The sequence below is a fragment of the Cibotium barometz genome, chromosome 41 (genome assembly GCF_041138505.1).
Source record: "Cibotium barometz isolate CiBa-2024 chromosome 41, ASM4113850v1, whole genome shotgun sequence".
Lineage (NCBI taxonomy): Eukaryota > Viridiplantae > Streptophyta > Polypodiopsida > Cyatheales > Cibotiaceae > Cibotium > Cibotium barometz.
In genome coordinates, this window is record NC_141086.1 from 5,565,430 (window position 1) to 5,591,731 (window position 26,302).

General features: G+C 40.6%; 1 pseudogene; it reads left to right on the plus strand.

The window, feature by feature from the left end:
- Positions 1–300: 300 nt before the first annotated feature.
- LOC147614631 (small COPII coat GTPase SAR1A-like) lies at positions 301–26,302 on the plus strand (annotated as a pseudogene).

Consider the following 26,302-nt stretch of genomic DNA (forward strand, 5'->3'; position numbering starts at 1 on the left):
GGATTTCCATATTAGCTTTGCTAATCACCAGTAGTAGTAGCTACATGATGTTGAACAAAACTACACTACCACAAAATGAGTAGGACTTTAGATGGTCTATATCATAGAGAAGTGTTTCCATTATCTAGTATGGCCAATAAATTTATATTCTTTGTTGATCATCATGCACTCCTCCTATAAATGTAATTATATAACTTTTTTGAATTAATAAACCCCTCCTAATGAACTCACGTGCTACACTTCCATATTTTTAGGTGAACCCCCCAAGATCGTGCATTGAAACACTTGGCAGTGAACGAAATGCAAGGCTTCTTCAATGGTAGCAAACTTAGGTGCTACTATGGCCTCTTGATTGAGAATGCCTTGGCCACAGAGACTGTCCTAGTACACAAGCTTTCCCTCGTAGACATAAGTGTGAGCCATAACCTAATGTCCCACGTAACTTGGTGTGCATTGCAAATGACCATTCTTGACACCACAAATGTGCAAGTTGAAGGAGTAGACAGAGTCAAAACCCCATGGTGGATCATTCCATTGCTATGTTTTGCATTAGGAATAACCACTTGTAAGGGAAGTTCTATGTCATGCCTGTAGGTACCATGCATGAAGAAGTGCTTCTCGGATGAGGATGGATGGGACATAATCAATGCGAAATGGACTTGGACCCCCAAACTAGAACCTTGTACAACTAACCACAATTAGATAAGTAACTATCCTTATGACAGATGAGGAGCCCAATTCTTGTCAAACTTAAACACTAGAGAACCATTCTCCCATCAAAGAAGTGCTCACACCCATCAAACATTTAAAGGTACATCACACCCTAGTCAAGCCACTTAAAAAGATGCCTCTCCTATCCTTGACCATAGGGTAAGCTCCAATAAAAGACTTGCACATGTAAGATCAACCTTCTCCATCAAAGTACTCCCCAATGCAAGTGGCCTCTCCAAAAACTAACACAACTAACATCATTACCACTAAACTAACACATCTAACTTTGCAAAATCTGTACCACCCATCTGTCCCACTAGAACTAATGTTTCCATGAGAAGGGCAACAATTGGTGGGTACCAAAAACAAGGTTGTTACAAAGGGCAATTGAAAATTTGGGTACCCAAGGTCCAACATATGCTAGTGAAAGCCATGCCATCGAGATTAAACCACATACTCAAGCACCAAACCTTAACCCCACAAACCAAAGTCATGTTTCATCAAAAGGGCTACTATGCCTATGAGACACAACTCTAGCTATCCAAAGGCTCATGGCTACTATGCTCAGTAGAGACAACTTTGGCTATCCAAAGATCTAGGGCTACTATGCCAAGTAGAGAAAACTCTAGCTATCCAAAGGCTCAGAGCTACTATGCTAGGTAGAGACAACTCTGGCTACCCAAAGCACCAGTTCACGATGCCTCATCGAGTAAGTCGATCTCTAAAAAAAATGTGCTCCATAAAGATGGTGGGTGCTTGACATGGGTGCCTAACATGCTTCTGGTGGCGCAAAGGTATTATGCAAGTACCAAAAGCATTTGGGTCCCTAAGGTCATACCATCAACTACCCCAACTTCTTCAGTCTCATAACAAAAAGCACTGAGGAGCAATGGCAACCCAAGATGAATTCCTAGTAACATGAGAACCCTCATCACGATGTAAACCTCACAAAAGGTAAGGGAAAAAATTGCCTAACTCATGGAGCCCTAGGACCATCTCCAACACAAAAACCCTCGCGATGCAAACCTCACAAAAGGTAAAGAAAAAATTTCCCAATTCATGGAGCCATAGGACCATCTCTAAACAGACATGATACTCCTTCCACCTTGGACCTAGCCACCTCTTATGTAGTATACAAATCCCCTACCGCCACTAGCCTCCCTCGCAAGCCTCAACACATAGGGGGCCAAAAATAGGTACCTTATCCTTACCAAATGAAGAAGAGAACTCAACAGAAAATCTCATTGAAAGATGTCAAAGAAAGAAAAAAAAGAGTTAAAGAAAGTAGTGTGAAGAATAAGAAATAGAAGGTTGCTATAGGATGGAGATTCAACCCAGATGCCCACATTTGAGAAAGCAGTGTGAAGAAATAAGAAATAGAAGGTTGCTCTATAGGATGGAGAGTCAACCTAGATGCCCACATTTGGTTCTCTAATAAATTGGCCTCTAGGGGGATGTCCATTTTTCGAGCAAAAACCTCCAAGTGTCTGAGCGTGGGGAAAAAAATTAAATGCATGCAGAAGCGACACAAGAAAAAATAATCGCCCAATTTGTTATGTTTCCTAAAGAAACACCCCTATAAGAAATCTTAAATAAAAAATATAAGGCATGGCTATGATTTATTCTTGCACAATGGTGCAATCAAGTGAAACATGAAATTAAGAATGAAGACACAAAATTGTAGCACAACATAAGTTCGAGCACACCCATCGTATTTGTAGAGAAAAAATTATAATTTTATGCATGCATTATACAAAAAATAGTTTTCATGACATTGGAGGACCCCACACCATTGTTCAAATCTATGTACAAAAATGCATACTTTGTAAACAAAAACTTGTATCTTTGTAGTGTAATCTTTATGAACCCGCATAAGTATGCACACATAAATTGTTCTAGCTACAAAACCATGAACCCAAAAAAGACACAAAAACCACCCCAAAAGATTTCCATTTCCCATCACTCTCTCCTGTCAATGAAACTTTTGAGCACCTACTCCAACTTCCTCTTTGTTAAAGCTGCATGGTAAACAAACCTCTACGTAGCCACTTGAAGTCCCAGTTCATTTGTGTATTAGTACAAATGTTTGCAAGGCATGTACCTTATCCATCGTAAACTCAAAATATTCACAACTGCATGATGAAAATGCATAACTTTTCACCTTTTTTGTCTTCCCACGAGCCTCACTTCCCAGGGTTGAGGATACTAGAAATTCCACATCCTCATTGGCTTGAATGACATTCCTTTTAATAACTTGACACTGAAGGCCAGGATCATCTTTGCATCCATATCTTTTGTTACAACCCTTGAAACCACCTTTTAATAACTTGACATTCCTTTTAATAACTTGACACTGAAGGCCAGGATCATCTTTGCATCCATATCTTTTGTTACAACCCTTGAAACCACCTTTTTACCTCCACGATGTGTTGGCTTGGCATCCATACCATGCAAGTCTCCTACTTCCCCCTCCATTGTGTCATGGGTAGTTCCAACAACACTTCCCCTTAAAGGACCAATATTCAATAAATCAAACCTTACGTCCCATAAACCTTCGGGGTTTTTTTGCGAGCATTTCCTTGTGAGCTTTTTTGGTATCTGAGAGGATTTTGCGAGACTTACACAACTTACATGCCTATACATGCAATTTATTCGGTGGTTATGAATAAAAACAGTTTGATAGACAATTTACATGCTAAAAGTAGAAAGGCCCATGTATTACAATTTAGCATGTAAATTCTTCTAGGAAGTGTTGTTGCCTCTACATACACTAACACACAACAGACCCATACAGTGAAAGTCAAAAGTCAAAAGGCCTATGTATAGTGAAAGTCAAAAGTCAAAAGGCCTATGTATAGTGAAAGTCAAAAAGGCTCATAGATACATAGCCATAGTCAAAAGTCAAAAGGTCATGATAATTTCCAAGAAGTAACAACAATACCTTAGGCAAGAGTTCTAGTACGACTCAAAGCAGCATATAGATGTGTAGTACTAGAAAGGACTGGTTGATGCATGAACATGTTCTCATTCTGATGGAGACCAAAAACATGCAAAAACACATAATAGATGTGCTTGCAACAAGCAAGATATGACTTGTTCCCTTGCTTCCTCTTTTGGAAGTCAGGGCAAGTGCATCTTGGCTCAGTAGTTACATGCACATTATATCTTGGCTCAGTAGTTACATCTTGGGATAATGGTATCCTCTTCAATGTAAATAACCCCTCTATTGAAAGAGCACTAGAAATCCTCTTGCTTGCCTCTTGTGAGATCTCATGTCTCCATTTGGACCTTCGCACATTACTTGCACCTCCATGTTTTTAGACTTCTTCCTCATGTGTGCCTACTATGTTGCCTGCTCCATGTTTTTGGACTTCTTCCTCATGTGTGCCTATTGCATTCCCTGCTCCATGTTTTTGGACTTCCTCATGTGTGCCTACTGCATTCCCTGCTCTTTTTGGACTTCCTCATGTGTGCCTACTGTATTCCCTACTCTTTTTAGACAAAACCCAACTGCTTCTAGCATGTCAGCTTCATCTTTAGTGATTTTTGTCCCAATGTCCACAGGCCACTTAGTGCGTCATTGAGGCTTATGAATGATGTTGTTGTGTGGGTGCCATGTGTGGGTGACATCATCATTATAGAACCACATTAATTGTGCCTTGGCGCACTGCCAGGTCCATGATGTTTTCTCTCAGAAAAAAACATGGAGAAACTACTCTACTTGATGAGTTTTGGATGTAACGGTTGCACTTTGTCTTATCTATTGTCCAGCCAAGGCATTTCAACTTTAAATTCAAAGGGGTTCTATGAATAGCCCAAAAGATACAATTCACATGTTGCTCAGTGATAGAACATTGTGTTGTGTAGCTGGTTGTTAAAGATCTGTGGAGGCTCCCATATTGCCTTCTTGTTGCTTGCCATCTTTAGAGGGTTCCTTGCTTATTTTTGCATCTGGAGTAGAGAAGTGAAGAGTCTTGCATCCTCTTTGTGTCCTGTATCTATTTTCCACAACATATCTGTTGAAATATACAAGTGAATAGGGTGTGTGCGAGAACAAACCCTTGGTTAGAGGCTGTAAAAGAGAATGTGTAAATGTGAGAGAACCTGAAAAGGTGAGAAGAATCTACTGGGAGAGAATAAAGGGTAGCATGAGAAGATTTAGGAAGTGTGGAGATATTCTGGGAGAGGTGGAGAGAATCAAGCAAAAGAGGTGGAGTGAATCAAGGAGAAATCAGTGGGATTAGATGCTTGGATGTAAACTCTATAAATTGAGGCATTGGCCTAATGAGAATTTGCTGGTTTTTGATTATCCATGCCTAAATTAAGCTATTAGTTAATTACTCACTAATCACACCTTAATTATCATCTAATCACTTTGTTAATGATGTTGATTCTAGCATTTAAATCTCCATAGCTCATCACATTGCTGTAATTCTAACATGGTATCAGAGCCAAGCCTAGAATCCATCAAGTTTATGAGCCCATTATCTAGTTAATTAGGATTAGTAGATAATTAAAAAATAATCAATTTTTTAAGTTATTTTCAAGAAGCTTTCTGTACCCCTAGCCAATGGAGGGGCTTGATCTCCCTCCAAGAGCCAAATTAGCCCAAACCCTTCTAGCCCAACATAGCCATCTCAATGTTGCTCCATCTCATCAAATGAGAAGCGCAAACTACCGGCGCATCTAGGAGAAATCGTATTTTTTTGCAGCGCAGTTTTTTCTGAAGAAATTTCAGATCTTGTCTACTCCAAGTCAAATTGATCTAATTCCTCTTAGCCCCGGGGGTTTTCAAGCATGCTCTACAAGCTGGTGAAGTCAAAATTTGATTTGATCAAGTCTACAGCAGTGAGATCCAAGCTCTTCATCAAATCTGCAGGTGACTTTGATAAAAGAGAGATTAAGCATTCAATGTCTGGTCAAATCTTGTGTTTCTTGGCTTAATCCTATACTAGACTAATTGCTAATGATGGCCTTGAAAGGATTTGAGCTCATTTATACTCTAAGGCCTCAGATCTGGGCTCCCTGCATACTCTATTTTTTGCACACAAAACAAGGGATTAATTTATTAATCAATGATTAATCAGTGCTAATCATTGTATTTTGGTGCAATTGAGGGTTCAAATTAACCATTAGGTATTTGATACAGATCCCTATAACTTCAGATTGCAATTCAAAGATGGTTTGATACTCTAACCATTCCGCACAAATTGGTTACCCTTGATTTAATGTAATTTTTTGTAAAATTATGTTGATAAATTTGTGGTAATCATCATTTTGAATTTAACCCTTGGTTAATGCCTACAAATCACACTCAAATTCAATATTATTCACAGCCAGAGTTACATTTGGGAATGTGCATAAGAATGAATGCTATACGCATTATGTATTGGGCACATTACATCAGTGTAAAAATGGGATCAGACACTGCCCTTGTGTCCAGAATAAGGCAAGAGGTAAGACCTCCCACATAGATTTGGGTTTGCATTACATAATGACACAAGATAAACATCAAAAGCCCAAAAGAACTGTCAACAAAACGTTTAAACATGTTGCTCACACATGGAGCAAGAACTGACGAACAAGCTCATGGCCCCAGCCACCATGAAAGAAGAAGAACATCTCTTTCCAAGAGGAAGATCCACACCAAGAAGAAAAGCTAGAGGACTAACTCTAACAGTGCAGTCAATAGACATGTTTGAAGTAGCTGATCTAGTCCCCATCATACTTTTGCTCCATTCTATATGTAGACTTCACTTTTCCCATTGTAGCGGGAAATGAACAAATGAGATTCCCATTATAATGGCGTGGTAGCTCCGACACCTTCAAGCATTTACCAATTCTAGATAAATGATTTTTAAGGATGCTAATTTTCTTGTGATTCAAAATCATAGGTACTATACTTTTTTGTTCATTCCCACTAGGAAAATTTTGGTGACAAGGAGACTTACTGTGGTTTTTTGAGGGACTCTCTAAATCCACAACATTAGGGGTTTTTGAAGTGCAAGCTTCCTTTGACCGTCTACGAATAACAACATACTTCTTGGACAAGGTAGCATCAAGAACAAAATGGAGGTTACCTTCAATATCACTTTTTCCTACCATCGGAACATGCATAGTTGTGTCCTCATCTTCATCCAACACAGCATTGAAACTTGACATTTGATAACCATTGGGAAAATATTTTTCCAAAATGCTTGACTAACAATGAGTTTACCATTCTGCAAAGACACATACTTGGAAACCAATGGTTTATTAGAATGAAACTCAACCAAGGCCTCCATACTATGCACAGGTTTGGATGCACAGTAGAAGAAAGTGTAGAAGATTGCAAAACGGTTTGATAGAATGCCATTAATTTGGCTTTAAGAAAACGTTTTACATGCACATTATATAATGTCATAATACTTAAGACATTCAAGATTAATAACAAAAATAATAATAGTTTTCTATTAATATTAAACATTTTTATATTAATTTTTAAAAAATATTAATTTTCTATATACATCATAAATATTAATATATTAATATTAACATTAGTTCCAGTGCCAAGGTAAATCAACATCACTTTTAAGTAATATTTTCAAAGACTTCAATTCTAAAGAATATTTTACATGTGCTCATAACTGACGCAACTGCCAAAATAGAAAATTAATGAGACTGACGACAGTGCTAAAAAAGAAAATAATAACTAGTGACACGGCCAAAATAACAACTAATGACCGTATCTTGCAAAATCTGGTTATTTATAACGTACTTGCAAAATTCCTTCCCAAGGTTTAAGAGCCACAAGTATTTTTACTTGCATGAGCCAAATGAGTATTTATACTTGCCAGGAGTAATTAAAGTCCTTCCAAGCCTTCCAAGGTTTTATTCCATATTTAGGCTATATATTAATAATAAATACATTAATAATTAATAGATTAATAATCTCTCTCTTTCTTTGTGTCGTGAAGTAGGACAATTATTATTTATAGATCTGAGACTCTCTATGTCATGGACTCTCCCTCTCTCGGGTTTTATTACAATTATTATTAGTATAGAAGGTACAGTGTGAACATGTGGTTTTATTAGCATTAAAATGCTATTTTAGCTAGTCGTGAGGTTATTTAGCAGCCGACTCCAAAAAGCAGCCAAACGACCATCTCATCTCATAATTTTCAGTCCATCTCATCTCATCTCATAATTTTTAGTCCATGTTATCTCATAATTTTCTAGGAAAGGGTATATTTTCAGTCCATCTCATCTCATAATTTTCAAGGTCCAGGAAAGAAGACCCTAGCTTTTCAGTCCATCTCATCTCATATTCTCAAGGCCATATTTTCATCTCATAATTTTCAAGGCTAAGATAAACCCTAGCTTTTTCGCAAAAGAAGGTGAACAAGAAGTGTTCGCACAAGAAGACCAAGCCGCGTTTGCAAGCAGGTGATGGACTCGAGCTGACGATGTACAGCAACTTTTGTTCTGATGGACTCGGGCCAGCGATTTACAGGGTTTCAGTCAAGAATCCTTTCCTCCACAAAGGGGGCTCTAGGAGCCCCCTTTCTTCTTCCATTTGTTTCTTCTCCCTTCTCTTCTGTTGGCTAGAATGGCGCAGATCATCAGGGAGGCTCTAGGAGCTCCCTTTTTTCTTCCGTTTGTTTCTTCTCCCTTCTCTTATGTTGGCTAGAGTGAAAGTTTCATCCATGGTTTCTAGCTCTTGTATTCCCCCAGAACCACCCAAAACTCACTACATTGAGAGCCTGAGAGTCTTTCTAGAAAAAGGCTACCATTGAAAGATCCATGTCCCCTCCGTGCAACGAATTCTGGGGTGCTAGCAGCGAAAGTAGCACTTCTTGCGCGGGGCAAGGTCCCTCACTCGGGGCCTCGCCCATGTATATCCGGACAAGAGACTAATCCCTCGGTTCTTCCAAAACCGAACCCGAAAAAACTTCCCTCGCCCGGAAAGCACGAGCGATTCCTCTAGGATATTTTTACTCTAACGTAGTCAATAGCCTTAACTAACTGAACTGATCTGACTGAACCCGTAAGTCCCATAGTCAGATCAAGGAAAAGACTTGCACTTGGATCATAGAGACCAATGCTTTTTTCCTCATTGAGAGGCACAGCCGTTGATTCTTTTCAATAGAACAATTTTTATCCAAGATTTACTTCATCTATTGTACCATAACAGAATTGAGTCTCATTTTAGGGATCCATCAGTCAGTCTACTAACCCCATCCAATCCCGTGGGTTAGCCAACCGCCCAACCACTGTAGTGATGGGATCCATTCAAGAATTTGGTTAGGTTTTGTCCCGGGTACCAGGGAAAAGAGTTCCCAGGCCCCCTAGCCGGATATTCATGCAACTTAAAACTAGTCACACCACTTACACACCCAATATGAAATTACATTTTTCATAGATTCAGCTATCTTTAAAACAATCTTTTAATGAAACTATAGTATCACTGATCATAATCCTCCAAAATATCCGCTTGAGTCCTAATTTCCAATTTTTCCTTCATACCTATGGCATCATTGGCAAATAGAACGCTCACCACCTGTCCACTCAGGGGCCTTTTCGATAGTCCCTAGCTCATAGTACCCGGTAATATATTCACTTATAAAAATCAAAATGGAATCTCCTATGAAGATCAGCAAGATCAACCAACAAATCCATATAAAAGAGCCATGGACTCATCCGTTGAGGACCAACAAGTCAATCAACCAGATCCATGCCCGAATTCAGAAAACAACTCTTACTCCTTGTTCCAATATCTTCCATGACGCACGTGTGGGTATCTTCCATGACGCACGTGTGGGTATCTTCGGTGACCCAAAGCTCAAGCACCGTATGGTCAGCACCCTCTAGGATCTTTCGCAGGTCACCTAGCGCTTCACTCATAGGCCGCTTCCTTAGTCCCTCATCCATCGTACCGGAAGCTCACCATTTAAATCGAATCGAGGCTGGTCAAGACCCCGACCGACCTTGCTATCCTCCATTGACTTTCCGTCACCGTTGCAAATTTAACAGATAGATCTCCACGACCTCATTCACAAAACGATCAAAATGCTTCCCCAGCATTATTGACATAAAATAGCCATTTAAAAAAAAAGGTCATAAATACAGTTTCTATATAACAAACTCTCGTCTTTCCACATTGTTCCACATCAATCCACATTACTTAATCCACATCCAATTCATATGTATTCCCATTCTCATCCAATCACATCATTTTCCATCTCATCACATCTTTCCTCATTTATCCTCATCAGATCTCATCCACTCGCATCTACCCATATTCACATCTCATCACACCTCATCAGATCTCATCCACTCGCATCTACCCATATTCACATCTCATCACACCTCATTCATTCACATCACATCTCATTCATTCACATCTATCCTGTTTCACATCACATCACATTCATTCACATCACATATCATCCATTCACATCCCATATCATTCATTTACATCCCCATTCACATGAGATCACATCTCATTCATTCACATCCCATTTCACATCACATCTCATTCATTCACATCCCGTTTCACATCACATTACATCTCATCCATTCATTCACATCTATCTGATTCACATGTCATCACAACTCAATCATTCACATCCCGATTCACATCTCATCCATTCATTCACATCTATCTGATTCACACCACATCTCATCACATCTATTCACATCACATCTATTCACATCACATCTCATCACATCTATTCACATCACATACCATCCATCCATCCATTCACATCTATCTGATTCACATGTCATCACATCTCATTCATCTCATCCATTCATTCACATCCCGATTCACATCACATTACATCTCATCCATTCATTCACATCTATCTGATTCATTCACATCCCGATTCACATCACATTACATCTCATCCATTCATTCACATCTATCTGATTCACATGTCATCACATCTCATTCATTCACATCCCGATTCACATCACATTACATCTCATCCATTCATTCACATCTATCTGATTCACATATTATCACATCTCATTCATTCAAATCTCGATTCACATCACATTACATCTCATCCATTCATTCACATCTATCTGATTCACATGTCATCACATCTCATTCATTCACATCCCGATTCACATCACATTACATCTCATCCATTCATTCCCATCTATCTGATTCACATGTCATCACATCTCATTCATTCACATCCCGATTCACATCACATTATATCTCATATCATTCGTTTACATCCCGATTCACATGACATCACATCTCATTCATTCACATCCCGTTTCACATCTCATCCATTCATTCACATCTATCTGATTCACATTACATCTCATCACATCTATTCACATTACTTCTCATCACATCTATTCACATCACATCTCATCACATCTCATCTCATCACATCTCATCACATCTCATCACATCTATTAACAATATCACATCCCATCCATCCATTCATTCACATCTATCTGATTCACATGTCATCACATCTCATTCATTCACATCCTGATTCACATCACATTACATCTCATCCATTCATTCACATCTATCTGATTCACATCACATCTCATCACATCTATTCACTCAGGGACCGCTTCGTCGGCCCTCGCCCATCATCGTACCAGAAGCTCACCATTTTTCAACCATACCGAGGGTGGTCCTGGGTAGGCTTTGCCACATGAGCCATCCTTTGAACACTCCCCACCAGCAGAGCTGATCGCAACCAAACTTCCCTTAGAAAAACATATACCAAATGCTCCCTCCAGCATTCTGGCATAAGATAGTCCTTTAAGAAAACAGGGTTTCTATACAAGTTTTCAGTTTGATTATCTTTTGAATACAAGGAGTGTTTCTTGAATCAGTATTCCCAAAGCTTCTTGATCGGAATTCTAAATTTCATACCGGAATTCATCGAATTCTATAACCTTGATCCACAGATCAATTCGAAGGGTCTCAAACTTAGTTTCAGATTTGGCGGGTGTTTTGAGTGTATTTTTCTAAACTGGTCACACCTTCTTTCCTCAAAACTGACAAAAGAGTTTGGTCTTGATCATAGTCTGATTCAAGGTTCGAGTCGGATAAGATTTTGCCTGAACTATCTTTCTCGAAAAGGTTTGATAATTCAAATACTATTTTACTGAATTTCTTTCTTTGAATATTCACTTAACTGATTTCTAAATTAGTTACGAATTTCAATGAGGAATAAATTAATCATTTATCTGAATATTTTGATCTCGATAGATTTCCTGAATTTTCTTTTTACAATCCGTGTGAATATAAAACGATAGAAATTTCTCTCTTAGAGTATTTAATTATTCATTTATAAAATACTCATAGAATTTAAGAGAATTCTAATTCTGATATAAAGATTCTTTATGCATCTATTTATGCATAAAAACCAACTTCAATGGGAATAACACTTTTATTAAAAAAAATCCTTTTATGTATAAAATCAAATTTAATAGGAATAACACTTTTAAAATAAAAAAAATCTTTATTCATCTATTTATGCATAAAAAATAATTTTTATAAGAATAACGCTTTTATAATAAAAAAATTCCTTTATGCATCGTTCTATGCATAAAAATCAAATTTAATAAGAATAACACTTTTCTAATTAAAAATTTTCCTTTATGCATCTTTCTATGCATAGAATCAAATTTAATAAGAATAACACTTTTATATTTAAAAAAATCCTTTATGCATCTTTCTATGCATAAAAATCAAATTTAATAAGAATAACATTTTTGTAATAAAAAAATTTCTTTTATGCATCTTTCTATGCATAGAATCAAATTTAATAAGAATAACACTTTTGTAATTAAAAAAATTCCTTTATGCATCTTTCTATGCATAGAAATCAAATTTAATAAGAATAACACTTTTATAAAAAATTTCATCTTTCTATGCATAGAAATCAAATTAAATAAGAATAACACTTTTGTAATAAAAAAATTTCCTTTATGCATCTTTCTATAGAATCAAATTTAATAAGAATAACACTTTTATAATAAAAAAATTTCTTTATGCATCTTTCTATGTAAGGCCCCCGCGGGGGCGGGGGAATCCTTTTGATAGGCGGTCAAGTCTCATGTTATTTTCCGATTGACGGCACCTCGATCTCGTAGAAATACGAGGTTACGAGCAAACGGACGGACCTAACTCTATCTCGCAAGGGAAGCGTAGTCATCCTAAAGGAAATTCTAATCCCCAGCACGAAATGTGCGTGGAGATGGAACAAGACCCACACTTGGTTCAAGGAAGCCAACGCCTTTTTCCCCCGTATTTCAAGAGGCACGGCCGCCGCTGGCTCGGTCCCCTAAAACAAGTCTTGTTCGTGACTCTACTATTCCCTAAGTATCGTAAGTTACGACTAGTAGAAAGCTACCCGACTGATCGGGTAGCTCCACCCATCCTTAGAATGGTACCGTCAGGGCATCCATTCTCCCACTTTCCACGCACTCACCCGTTCAATTATTTTCTAATTACGTCCTACCACACTGTGAAACACTTAAAAACAAATTCCTTTGTTAATTAATTACACCTGATTCCTTAAAGAAAATTTTCCTTAAAAACAAATTCCTTTGTTAATTAATTACACCTGATTCCTTAAAAACAAATTCCTTTGTTAATTAATTACACCTGATTCCTTAAAGAAAATTTTCCTTAGCACAACATTGAAATCAACGAACATACTTACAGTGAAAAATATTTACAAAGACCCTGAAACCGGGTCGATATCCCAATCCAAACTTCTTGTCCAAACCATAACCATAACCACAATCCAATCACAGTCACAACCACAACCTCAACCACATCGATGATCTAGAATTCGATCTTCCAGCCTCAACCAGCTGGGTAAACCTCACGGACCGTCTCCCCTCGTCGTCAGCCAGCCGACGAGGACCAAGCCGTCCTGTCACCCCCTCAGATACTGACGCTTGTACCAAACCCTCTCGCTCTTCGGAGGGGACGTCTCCTCATGAGGTGGGGGTTAAGTCACCGCACTAGCCTGGACCCACAGAACTAGGCAGCATATATACATCACCCTGGTGGTGAAAACCAATTCCCAGTGGCATAGGAGGGGATTGCCCTGGGCCGACTCCCGGCCTCGCTATATCCTCCGCCCGTCTGGTTATCATTTTCATGCCTATTCACTTCAAGAGGGGCGAAGTCGATTAGGGACACGATTTGCTTCATTCCCTCCTTGGGCAGCACGTGGTTCTTCAATTCGACGGCGTTTCGGCGCCATAGGAGCACTAGAGTTTTAAGAGGATAGAGAGAAAACGAGGTGAATATAAGAGGTTGGGAGCGTGGAGAGAAAAGAGAGAATTCTACTGGTTCAAACGGATTCGAAAACGGAGTCCGTTTGGGGTAGGAAAAGCTTGTTGGGCTTATGGGCAGGAACGACCTCAGCCTAAGTTTAAGTCGCCGCATATGGGGGGGGGAATTGAGAGGGTGTCCTTAACTTGGAGAGCTCTTGAGAAGAGTGTACGTCTAGGGAGGCCTAGGGAAGAGTAAGGCAAGGGTTGAAGGAGAGGCACACTTAAAGTCTATTCACACGGGGGGGAGAAGAGTGTAGGACATGTCCTAGAGCTTGAGAGAGGGCTTGTGCGTAGGGGCTTGCTGGGGGCTTGTCTGGAGAAGGGGGCTGGGAGGGTCCTTTTATAGGTGCTGGAGGGTGGACGTCCGGGTGCGGGAAGGTGACACCTGGGTGGTGTAGGTGTCCGGGAGAGGGTGTGGGCGTGAGACACCTGGGGGTGGAGGTGTCTCGAGGAGAGAGAAAGTGTGACACATGGGGGTGGAGGTGTCCCCAAGAGAGAGAGAGCGCGACACCTGTGGATAGAGGGTTCTGGGAGGAGGGGGTACGTGTAGGGGTGTGCTGGAGGGTGCGTCTAGGTCGTGTACACGCTTGGGTGTCCCGGGCGGATTGTCGGTTTTTTTCACGGGCGGCGCCCGTGGTGGGGCCCACGCCGGCCGCCCGCCATCGTCCGGGGGGGTCAAAAATATTTTTTGACGGAAATGTCCGGCCTTGCCCCGTGACCATGGGGGCGTGTTCCGTTCGTTGATTAGACGCCTGGATAGTTACTATTTTTGGTCGGAAGTTCGCAGATTAAAGGCTTAAAAGCTTAATTAAACCCATTCCGGGTACCCGTTTTTAGTTCAGAAAAAACTATTTTAAGCGTAAAATTACGCGTAGATTTCAAATTTGGATTCAAAATTACAAATTTCTAAGTAAAAATGGCTCATTTTCCAAAAATAGAAGTTTTTTGATCGTAAAAATGACAAACTAAGTTATATTTTTCAACTCTGAAGCAAGTACATTGTTATTTACAATGGGTATGTTACATCCTTCCCTACTAAAAGAACTCGAGATGTCCTCATCTCGGCACGAACTCTGGGTAATTCTTTTGGAGGGTTGACTCTTCCTCCCAAGTGGCATCCTCCTCAGGGTATTCTTTCCATTCCACTAAATGTTCCCTAAGGATTCTATTGCGAAGCACTCTTTCTCTAGAGTCGATGATTCTATTAGGTCTCATTTCAAGGACTCCCTGAGTTGGCATTACAATTTGTTCATCATCAAGAACATGATCAGGATGAGGCACACATGGCTTTAGTAAGCTTACATGGAATACATCATGGATCTTGAGGTGGGTTGGGAGGCGAAGTTTGTAGGCATGTTTTCCCAAACATTTGATGACTTCATAAGGCCCACAATACCTTGGACTCAGTTTCCTAAATTTTCCAAGAGATAAAGAACTTCTCTTTGGCCGCACTCGAAGAAAAACTTTGTCTCCTTGCTGAAAAATTCTGTCAGATCTTTTGGTATCAGCATAATGCTTCTGTCGATCCTGGGCGGCTTTAATATCCTTACGAATAGCTTTGGTTTGTTCTTCCATTTCTTCAAGCATTATCCTGGAGGCTTCAACCTTTAGTGTGGGGTCAGAGAAATTTAAGGGAGATAAACACTCCTGACCATAAAGAGCTTTGAATGGTGACATCCCTATGCTTTGGTGATAGGATGTATTGTAAGAGAACTCCACTAGAGGGAGATACTGAATCCACTTCTTTGGTTCACGCCCACAATAGGCTCTCAGGATGTCTTCTATAATCTGATTAACTCTCTCAGTTTGACCATTTGTTTCTGGGTGGTAAGCTGTACTGAAACAAAGTTGTGTTCCAATAGCCTGGAATAATGATGTCCAGAACTTTGAAGTGAAGTCAGAGTCCCGGTCACTGACTATTCTTTTTGGCAATCCATGAAGCCTAAAGATTTCCTTGATGAAAAGGCGAGCAATATCAGAAGATTTAAATGTCTTCTTTACTGGGATAATATGGGTGACTTTGGTAAGCATATCCACAACTACTAAAATAGAATCATACCCTCCTTGTGTTGTGGGAAGACTTGTGACAAAATCCATACTGATACATTCCCACTTCATCTGAGGAATGTCCAGAGGTTGGAGTTTCCCGGGCATTTTGATTCTTTCAGCTTTAATCCTTTGACATGAAAGGCATTGTCTGATGTATTGAAGGATATCTCTCTTCATTCCAGGCCAAAAGTAACTTCTCCTTAAGGCATTCAAGGTTTTTGCATAACCTGGATGTCCTGCTACGGGGCTATCATGAGCTTCATACAAGATCATCTTCTTCAGTGCAAGATCTTTGGGAATACATAACCTATGCATGAAGTAGAGGCATTCATCATCGAGGGTGTATCCCTTGATCAATATATTTTCCTTTTCTGTGGGTGCCTCCTTGTGAACCAGGCTTACTAGCTTTTGGTAATCAGGGTCATGAAGTGAAACCTGCTTTACCTTCTCTAGGATGGGGTTATTTGGCATAGAGATTGCACTTAGGAAGGATTTGCGACTGAGGGCATCTGCTACAACATTATCCTTTCCAGGACGAAATTTGATATCAAAATCAAACTCTTGTAGAATCTCAATCCATCTTCTTTGCCTCATGTTGAGATTGGGCTGGGTGAAGATCCACTTTAAACTCTGGTGGTCAGTTACAAGCAGAAACTTACGGCCTAGGAGATAGTGTCTCCATAACTTGAAACAATGAACAACTGCAAGGAGTTCCAAGTCATGGGTGGCATATTTGACTTCATAGGATTTAAGCTTACGAGAAGTGTAAGCCACAGGCCTTCCTTCTTGAATTAAGACACCACCAAGTGCAAGGCCACTAGCATCAGTGACAACCTCAAACTCTTTGGTGAAGTCAGGGAGCTTCAAAACTGGTGCTGAGGTGAGGATAGCCTTAAGTTGGCTAAAACTGATTTGGTGGATTGGTAACCATACTATCTTACATTCCTTCTTGAGGAGATCAGTTAAGGGTGCGGCTATCTTGGCATAATCCTTGATGAAGATCCTATACCATCCTGTGATGCCTAGAAACCCACGGATTTCTTTGACTGTCCTAGGGGGTGGCCATTCCAATATATCCTTGACTTTGGCAGGGTCTACTGAGATGCCCCTTGAGGAGACAATGAACCCTAGATATTCAATTTGGGAAGTGAAGAAGGTACATTTGCTTTTCTTGGCATAGAGCTTATGTTCGCGCAGTATTTGCAATACTTTGCGTACATGCTCCTCATGTTCCTCTTTTGACTGAGAATAGACCAAGATGTCATCGAAGAAGACAAGGACAAATTCATCCAAGTAGGGTCGGAAGATATCCTGCATCAGGCGGTTGAAGGTGGCGGGAGCATTGGTTAATCCGAATGGCATGACTGTAAATTCATAGTGGCCATAGCGGGTATTGAAAGCGGTTTTTGAGATATCTAATTCCTTGATCCTAATTTGATAGTAGCCAGACCTTAAATCCATCTTGGAGAAAACTTTGGATCCATAAAGTCTGTCAAGAAGTTCGTCGATGCGAGGAATGGGGTATTTGTTTTTGACAGTGACCTTGTTTAGGCCTCGGTAGTCAATACAAAGCCGAAGCGAGCCATCCTTCTTTCTCTGGAAAAGAACAAGCGCTCCCCATGGGGAATTACTAGGGCCAATGAATCCTTGCTCAATGAGCTGCCTAAGTTGTTCCTTGAGCTCTATGGCTTCGGGAAGAGACATTTTGTAAGGTCTCCTTGAAACTGATTCAGCACACCAGGGATTAACTCAATCCCATGATCTACTTCTCGAGATGGGGGTAGTTTTGTAAGTTCCTCTAGAAAGATATCTCAAAACTCCTGGAGCCAAGAGGGTTCTAAATCTGGGTTGCTTTCTTCTACCTTGTTGAGTTTGACAAGGAAGATCTGTTGGCCCTTGCGCACTCCCTTAAGAAGACGATTAGCTTTGACCAAATGAAATTTGGGTTTACCTGTTTTTCCCTGGGCTGATACTACCTGTCCTTGACTATTCTTAAAGGTGATGCTTCCTTCAGCACAGTGAATGTCAGCATTGTTTGCAATTAACCAATCCATACCAAGGATTCCATCATAAATCCCTAATGGTAAGCTTCTAAAATACCCATGGGTTGATTCACCATCCAATTCAAATTCAAGATCTCCCACACAATGTCGGGATACTTCTTCTTTTCCACTAGCTAACTCAACAATCATTGCTTGGGCTGGTTTTTGATCTAACTGTAACTTACGCAAGCATTTTGGAGAAAGAAATGAATGCGTACTACCACAATCAACCAAAAGCTGGAAAGATCTACCTTGATAAGTAGCCGGAGCTTGGATAACAGAAAACTGCTGATTAGGTCCTTGATGTTCTATAGCTGCATGAATGGTGGCTTGCTGTTCTTCTTCCATCTCTAAAGTCGGTTCACCAATCATAGAGCAGACACGGGCAGTCACTCCACGACCTCTACCACGTCCACCACCACCTCGTCTAGCTTGGCGGTTATTAGGAATCCCACGACCTTGAACTACCTGGCCGCCTTGTGGAGCACCAGTGACACTAGGATTGAGAGAGGGTCTTGCAAGTTTGGGGCATTCATTCCGGAAGTGGCCAACTTCATTGCAATAAAAGCACCTTTGGTCCCCATAGGATTCTGAAGTGGAATTAGCATAACTGCGGGGGACAAAATTATTGGGGTACTGACCAATAGTGTTGTGGCAGAAATTCGATTGGTAATTCCTCTGAAGGCGCCCCCTTGGGTTAGACTCAGGATAGACTCTCTTCTTTGCTTGACCACTCTTTACTTCTTTAGCCAGAGGTCTGGCTCGGGTAAGAGCATCTTGCAAGGTAGTTGGCCTCATTGCTTCAAGGCGAGAATCCAAAGGTTCATTCAGCCCTTGGCAAAATCGGGCCACTTGTTGAGTGATCGACATAGGTGGAGCATATTTGCCAAGTGTGACAAATTTTGAGTAGTATTCCTCCAGGGTTAAGCTAAGCTGCTTGAGGCTGAAGAACTCGTTCATCTTAATAGATTCATGAGATGGGGGGAGATAACGGCCCTTCACAGCTTGCTTAATGTCACTCCAGGTTTGGGTATCTTCAGTGACGCCCTTATCTCGGCACCATTGCTTCCACCAAAGTTTGGCGTCCCCAGTAAGACGGAATCTGGCAAGCATGGATTGATTCCCAATTCCTGTACCAGCAGCCGAAAAGTAATCGTCCATGGCTTCTATCCAAACTTCTGCATCCCTTTCAATCTTTGAACCTGCCCCATTAAATGAGGGAGGTTGCATTTGTTTGAGGAGAAGCTTCTTCTCCTGTGTATCTGTATATAATGCATTGGGAGCAAGAAGTTGACGATCCTGGTTATCGATAAGAAGCTAAATTTAGAATCATGTCACTTAGGCGGTTTAATACACATAAGACAATGAGTATGAAAATCAAAACCTTTTATTCCAAGCTTTAATATTTACAAGTAAACCAAGCCATTTACAAGTAAACCAAGCCATTTACAAGGATTGGACTAAATCCAATCTTATTTATTTACATGGTAGTCCTCTAAGGAACCTAATAAAGATCTGCGGTGGTAGCATTGAAAAAGTAGGGGGGTTCTCCCATGGTTTCAAGAACTCGATAAGTCTCTGGTAGGGGAGGTAAACCTCGTCTCGAAAGACGGGTAACGGCTACTCTATCAGGGGATACAACTTGAGTCACCTTATCATAAACCCAACGATTCTGCAGCATGCGATTCCCATCGATAGTGACATAGGTGTTACGAGGAGTGCCAATAAACCAGAACAGGCGAACCATCCGCAACATCTCGGCATATCGAATCCGCCTCAAGTCGTTGGTGAGATTGCCGACGTGCTCAGCTCGAATGATGAAATAGGTAGATCGACGATGCCAATACTCAGTTCTGTTCCATCCCCTTTCGATGCGAGTGTAAAGAGGAAGGGTTAGCTTGTCTACAATGTGCATCATAGTGTCACGGAACTCGAATTCGAAAGAGCGACAAGCAGTCATGAACATGCATTGGAATACCAGGAAGCGAGAATAGGGATCCATCTCGTCCTCCTGCATCCAGCCGTAACTAGATTAGTCTAACAAGAATTCCTAGAGCAACAAGAGAATACAATATAAAATCTCCCAAGTCTAAACCTGCTCTGATACCACGTGTAAGGCCCCCGCCGCCCCGTAGGGCGGGGGAATCCTTTTGATAGGCGGTCAAGTCTCATGTTATTTCCGATTGACGGCACCTCGATCTCGTAGAAATACGAGGTTACGAGCAAACGGACGGACCTAACTCTATCTCGCAAGGGAAGCGTAGTCATCCTAAAGGAAATTCTAATCCCCAGCACGAAATGTGCGTGGAGATGGAACAAGACCCACACTTGGTTCAAGGAAGCCAACGCCTTTTTCCCCCGTATTTCAAGAGGCACGGCCGCTGGCTCGGTCCCCTAAAACAAGTCTTGTTCGTGACTCTACTATTCCCTAAGTATCGTAAGTTACGACTAGTAGAAAGCTACCCATCCTTAGAATGGTACCGTCAGGGCATCCATTCTCCCACTTTCCACGCACTCACCCGTTCAATTATTTTCTAATTACGTCCTACCACACTGTGAAACACTTAAAAACAAATTCCTTTGTTAATTAATTACACCTGATTCCTTAAAGAAAATTTTCCTTAGCACAACATTGAAATCAACGAACATACTTACAGTGAAAAATATTTACAAAGACCCTGAAACCGGGTCGATATCCCAATCCAAACTTCATGTCCAAACCATAACCATAACCACAATCCAATCACAGTCACAACCACAACCACAACCACATCGATGATCTAGAATTCGATCTTCCAGCCTCAACCAGCTGGGTAAACCTCACGGACCGTCTCCCCTCGTCGTCAGCCAGCCGACGAGGGCCAAGCCGTCCTGTCACCCCCTCAGGTACTGACACTTGTACCAAACCCTCTCGCTCTTCGGAGGGGACGTCTCCTCATGAGGTGGGGGTTAAGTCACCGCACTAGCCTGGACCCACAGAACTAGGCAGCATATATACATCACCCTGGTGGTGAAAACCAATTCCCAGTGGCATAGGAGGGGATTGCCCTGGGCCGACTCCCGGCCTCGCTATATCCTCCGCCCGTCTGGTTATCATTTTCATGCCTATTCACTTCAAGAGGGGCGAAGTCGATTGCAGGGACACGATTTGCTTCATTCCCTCCTTGGGCAGCACGTGGTTCTTCAATTCAACGGCGTTTCGGCGCCATAGGAGCACTAGAGTTTTAAGAGGATAGAGAGAAAACGAGGTGAATATAAGAGGTTAGGAGCGTGGAGAGAAAAGAGAGAATTCTACTGGTTCAAACGGATTCGAAAACGGAGTCCGTTTGGGGTAGGAAAAGCTTGTTGGGCTTATGGGCAGGAACGACCTCTTAGCCTAAGTTTAAGTCGCCGCATATGGGGGGGGAATTGAGAGGGTGTCCTTAACTTGGAGAGCTCTTGAGAAGAGTGTACGTCTAGGGAGGCCTAGGGAAGAGTAAGGCAAGGGTTGAAGGAGAGGCACACTTTAAGTCTATTCACACGGGGGGGGAGAAGAGTGTAGGACATGTCCTAGAGCTTGAGAGAGGGCTTGCGCGTAGGGGCTTGCTGGGGGCTTGTCTGGAGAAGGGGGCTGGGAGGGTCCTTTTATAGGTGCTGGAGGGTGGACGTCCGGGTGCGGGAAGGTGACACCTGGGTGGTGTAGGTGTCCGGGAGAGGGTGTGGGCGTGAGACACCTGGGGGTGGAGGTGTCTCGAGGAGAGAGAAAGTGTGACACATGGGGGTGGAGGTGTCCCCAAGAGAGAGAGAGCGCGACACCTGTGGATAGAGGGTTCTGGGAGGAGGGGGTACGTGTAGGGGTGTGCTGGAGGGTGCGTCTAGGTCATGTACACGCTTGGGTGTCCCGGGCGGATTGTCGGTTTTTTTACGGGCGGCGCCCGTGGTGGGGCCCACGCCGCCCGCCCGCCGTCGTGGGGGGGTCAAAAATATTTTTTGACGGAAATGTCTGGCCTTGCCCCGTGACCATGGGGGCGTGTTCCGTTCGTTGATTAGACGCCTGGATAGTTACTATTTTTGGTCGGAAGTTCGCAGATTAAAGGCTTAAAAGCTTAATTAAACCCATTCCGGGTACCCGTTTTTAGTTCAGAAAAAACTATTTTAAGCGTAAAATTACGCGTAGATTTCAAATTTGGATTCAAAATTACAAATTTCTAAGTAAAAATGGCTCATTTTTCAAAAATAGAAGTTTTTTGATCGTAAAAATGACAAACTAAGTTATATTTTTCAACTCTGAAGCAAGTACATTGTTATTTACAATGGGTATGTTACATTCTATGCATAAAAATCAATTTTAATAAGAATAACATTTTTGTAATAAAAAAAATTCCTTTATGCATCTTTCTATACATAGAAATCAAATTTAATAAGAATAACATTTTTATAAAAAAATTCCATTATGCATCTTTCTATGCATAGAAATCAAATTTAATAAGAATAACACTTTTGTAATAAAAAAAATTCCTTTATGCATCTTTCTATGCATAAAAATCAAATTTAATAATTAATATCAATGATATCCATGCATATTCATAGGTGAATATGTACATGGAGTAATTAGAATATTTCTTTTAGATGCAAAAATGGTGGGAGTTACTCTTTTGGAATAACATAAAAACAAACTTTCTTTTTCACAAAATTCTAGAAAATTTTGCCATAACCTCCTTTGTATGGCTGACCATTTCTCATTTTTATCTTTCTTCACTTAACTTAATAAACCCAATTCAGAATTATAGAACTCTAATCTACACAATTTTTTAAATTCAAGAGAGTAAACAATAAGAAGAGTTTAATTAATCACTTATTTAATCTTTCTAGGATTAAGAAAGGTTGGAATGTAAAGAAGAGAAGGGGCTGGCCTTTTCATCAAAGGCATAGCATTTGAATTTAATTCAATCATTTGCAAAACATAAAAATCAAGAAAACCATAGATTTTTCATTAAAATTCGTAAACAAAGTAAGAAAATTAGCTTACATGGAGCTTGTAAGCTCTCCTTTGGCTTGAGGGATTGAGGGTTCTACTCTTCTTTAAAGCAATAGTGGCCACCAATTCACTTTGGAGAGGATTAGGCCAAAAACAATTGAATTATTAAAAAATTCAATGTAGATGGCTCAGGACAAGAGTAGAGTAACAGTGCATAAACACCATTAAGCTTTTACAAAGGAAAAGGCTTTTATTTATAGGAAAAAGTGAGCCTCTAACCAAGCAAACTGATTCTAGAATTTTCCAGATCAATTTGGTCAATTTTTGACCATTTTTGGGTCAGTTCAACTTACTTTTTGGATCTAGATTTGAAACAGGAGAGAGGAGAGATGAAAATATCTCATTTTATTGATTAAAAATTACGGGTAATGATGAGAAAAAGGTACTCACTTCATGAGGGGAGATCCCCACATCGAGGTGGCAAAATTCAGTTTTTTAATTGTTTTCTTTGGTCCTTAGTCCACTCTTCATCTTATGTGAGCATTTACCCATTTTGGGGGGGGTTTTCTTTTATTCTTCAATTTATCTCCTCCCTACACTTGGATTGATCCTATTGGCCCATAGGAACCTTAATTGGACCATAATCCAAATTTTTTTGAAAATCTAGACCCTTAGGCTAAGGTCCTTTATACCTATTTTCAAACCATTTTAGACACTAGGAGGATTTTTATATCCAAAAATATCTCAATTTTGAATTACCTCCCTCTAGACATTTTCTCTCTCCAGGCCAAAACAGGGTAAAACACGATCTTTCTTTTATTTTAGAGGGGGAATAATTATAAGATCAGAAGGGGAGGTTCTTACACCTACACACCTCAAAAGCTAGAGGGAGGAATCTTACAACCATTGAAATGATACAAAAATCCTTTTCTCCATAAAAAAGGGGGCTCTAGAAGCCCCCTTTTTTCTTCCGTGATGCAAGTGATGGACTCGGGCCGGCGAAGGTTTAAAGATGGAGAGATCTTACCCTTCTTCCTAGATCTCCATGTGTTTCGTCAATAATCAGTATCAACTAAATTGTTTTTTAAAACCTTGCAGGCCAATATGGGACAGTTGACTTGGCTACATGGTTCGATATCACCATAGATGTTACACATGCTATAACATATCTTCATATTCATGTTGGCGAGAGTGAGGACTTTGTATGTGTTTAATGTTTGTTTTACCACCTACAAGTTAATGTTTAATGTTTGTTTTACCACCTACAAGCTAGAGGTCGTTCAATTGTACTTGAGGTGATTACTTTTTGTACATCAATCCATCATACATTGTGATTAATTTTTGCAAATCAATCCATCATACATTGTGACATAAAGTCCTTAAATATACTCTTAACTAAAAACTTTTGAGCCAAAGTGGCCGACTTTGGATTTTCACGTCTCGGCCCTATGGAATTTGAGGATACTCGTGTCCACATAAGTGAAAGGGACAGCAAGATATTTGGATCCCGAGTGAAAGGGACAACAGGGTGCTTCTTGTGGAGTTGTTTACAGGAAGATGCCCTATTGAGCTGAAAAGACAACACACAAGAGGATAACAACAAGATGGGTGTGTATGCAATCCTTGGCTTTTACAGTGAGAAACACTGCATGTACTCCTCATCTTACTTTATTGAATATCGCATATACAATGTTTCATGACAAGGTTTGGACCCAAATTTTGAACACCACGGTCCATATCTTTTTATTGAATGCAGTGGTGCATGCTGAGGTTGAATTTTCAGGCAACTCAAAACATAGGGTGTTAGCAAAAGTACATGTGTAAATGGGGTCGTGCATATGCACATGTGGTGTGTGTGTATGTGCAAGTGTACATGCTTGTTGTACAGGCATGTACATTGTATACATGAAGGTGCATTTGTGTGCATATCCTATCTGTGGGGGGTGACATTGGGAATGAATGGGTTGAGCCACGTGGGGAGACGGGGCCATGCATGTATGTGTGTCTGCACGTGCATGTGTGTGCCTGCGTGTGTGCACGTGTCTTCATACACGTGAAACCATACGTAATTGCATCTGTGGGTGGGCACACTAGTGCATGCATTCGTGTTTGTGTGTGTGTGGAGAGAGAGAGAGAGAGAGAGAGAGAGAGAGAGAGAGAGAGAGAGAGAGAGAGAGAGAGAGAGAGAGAGAGAGAGAGAGAGTCTGATTGGATCTTCGATATAGGCATTCTAGATGTTTCTTGATGGGAAATGTATAGAGATACTAGATCCAAAGCTTGAGAGAATCCCATTAGCATACTTAATGGTTGAGAAGCTGCTACAACTAGCATTCCAATGTGTAGCTCCAACCAAAGAAGAGAGACCAAGTATGAAAAAAACTCTCGTATAGTGAATCTCATGAGCCATCATGTGCCTACTAGCAAAGTAGATATGTTGTATATATCCTCCTTCTATATTCTAAATAAGAGTAGCCCTAATTGCATGAGTCCACATTGACACTAACATGGAAATTGGGACAAAAAATCACTAAAGGTTTGGTCTGGTGATGATCTAATCAGGGTTTCAGGCAAGAATCAGGGAGATGAAAGGCAACCACCATATATATACTAAGCTGGTTGACATTGTTTCCAACAATGTAGTAGAATCATTTGGTAAGCTTTATGATTCTACCTTTTAATGATCCGTTATCTCCGTCTCTTGCAGAGATTGGCTCAGGCATCAGCTAACACAATACCCTAGGTCAGAAGAATTGAGCATTGGGAAGATCAAGTTCAAAGCTTTTGATTTGGGAGGTCACCAGATTGCTCGCCATGTTTGGTAATTGACATTGAGAGAGTTTTTGGGATGGGAAATTAAATTTTTTATGCACCATTTGTTTTTGTATCGCACCATTTTGTCATTGCTTGGCAGGTTGATGGCATAGTCTATCTGGTTGATGCTGCTGACAAAGAGAGATTTGCTGAATCCAAGAAAGAACTTGATGGTCTCCTTTCATATGATTCTTTAGCTCGTGTGCCTTTCTTAATCTTAGGGAACAAGATAGACATACCTATTGCAGCTTCAGAGGATGAGTTAAGGTATTACTTGGGGCTTTCTAATTGCATAACAAGTAAAGGGAATGTAAATCTTGGTGACACGAATATCCAACCTATTGAAGTTTTCATGTGTAGTATTGTTAGGAAGATGGTGTATGGTGATGGTTTCAAGTGGTTATCACAATACATAAAGTGA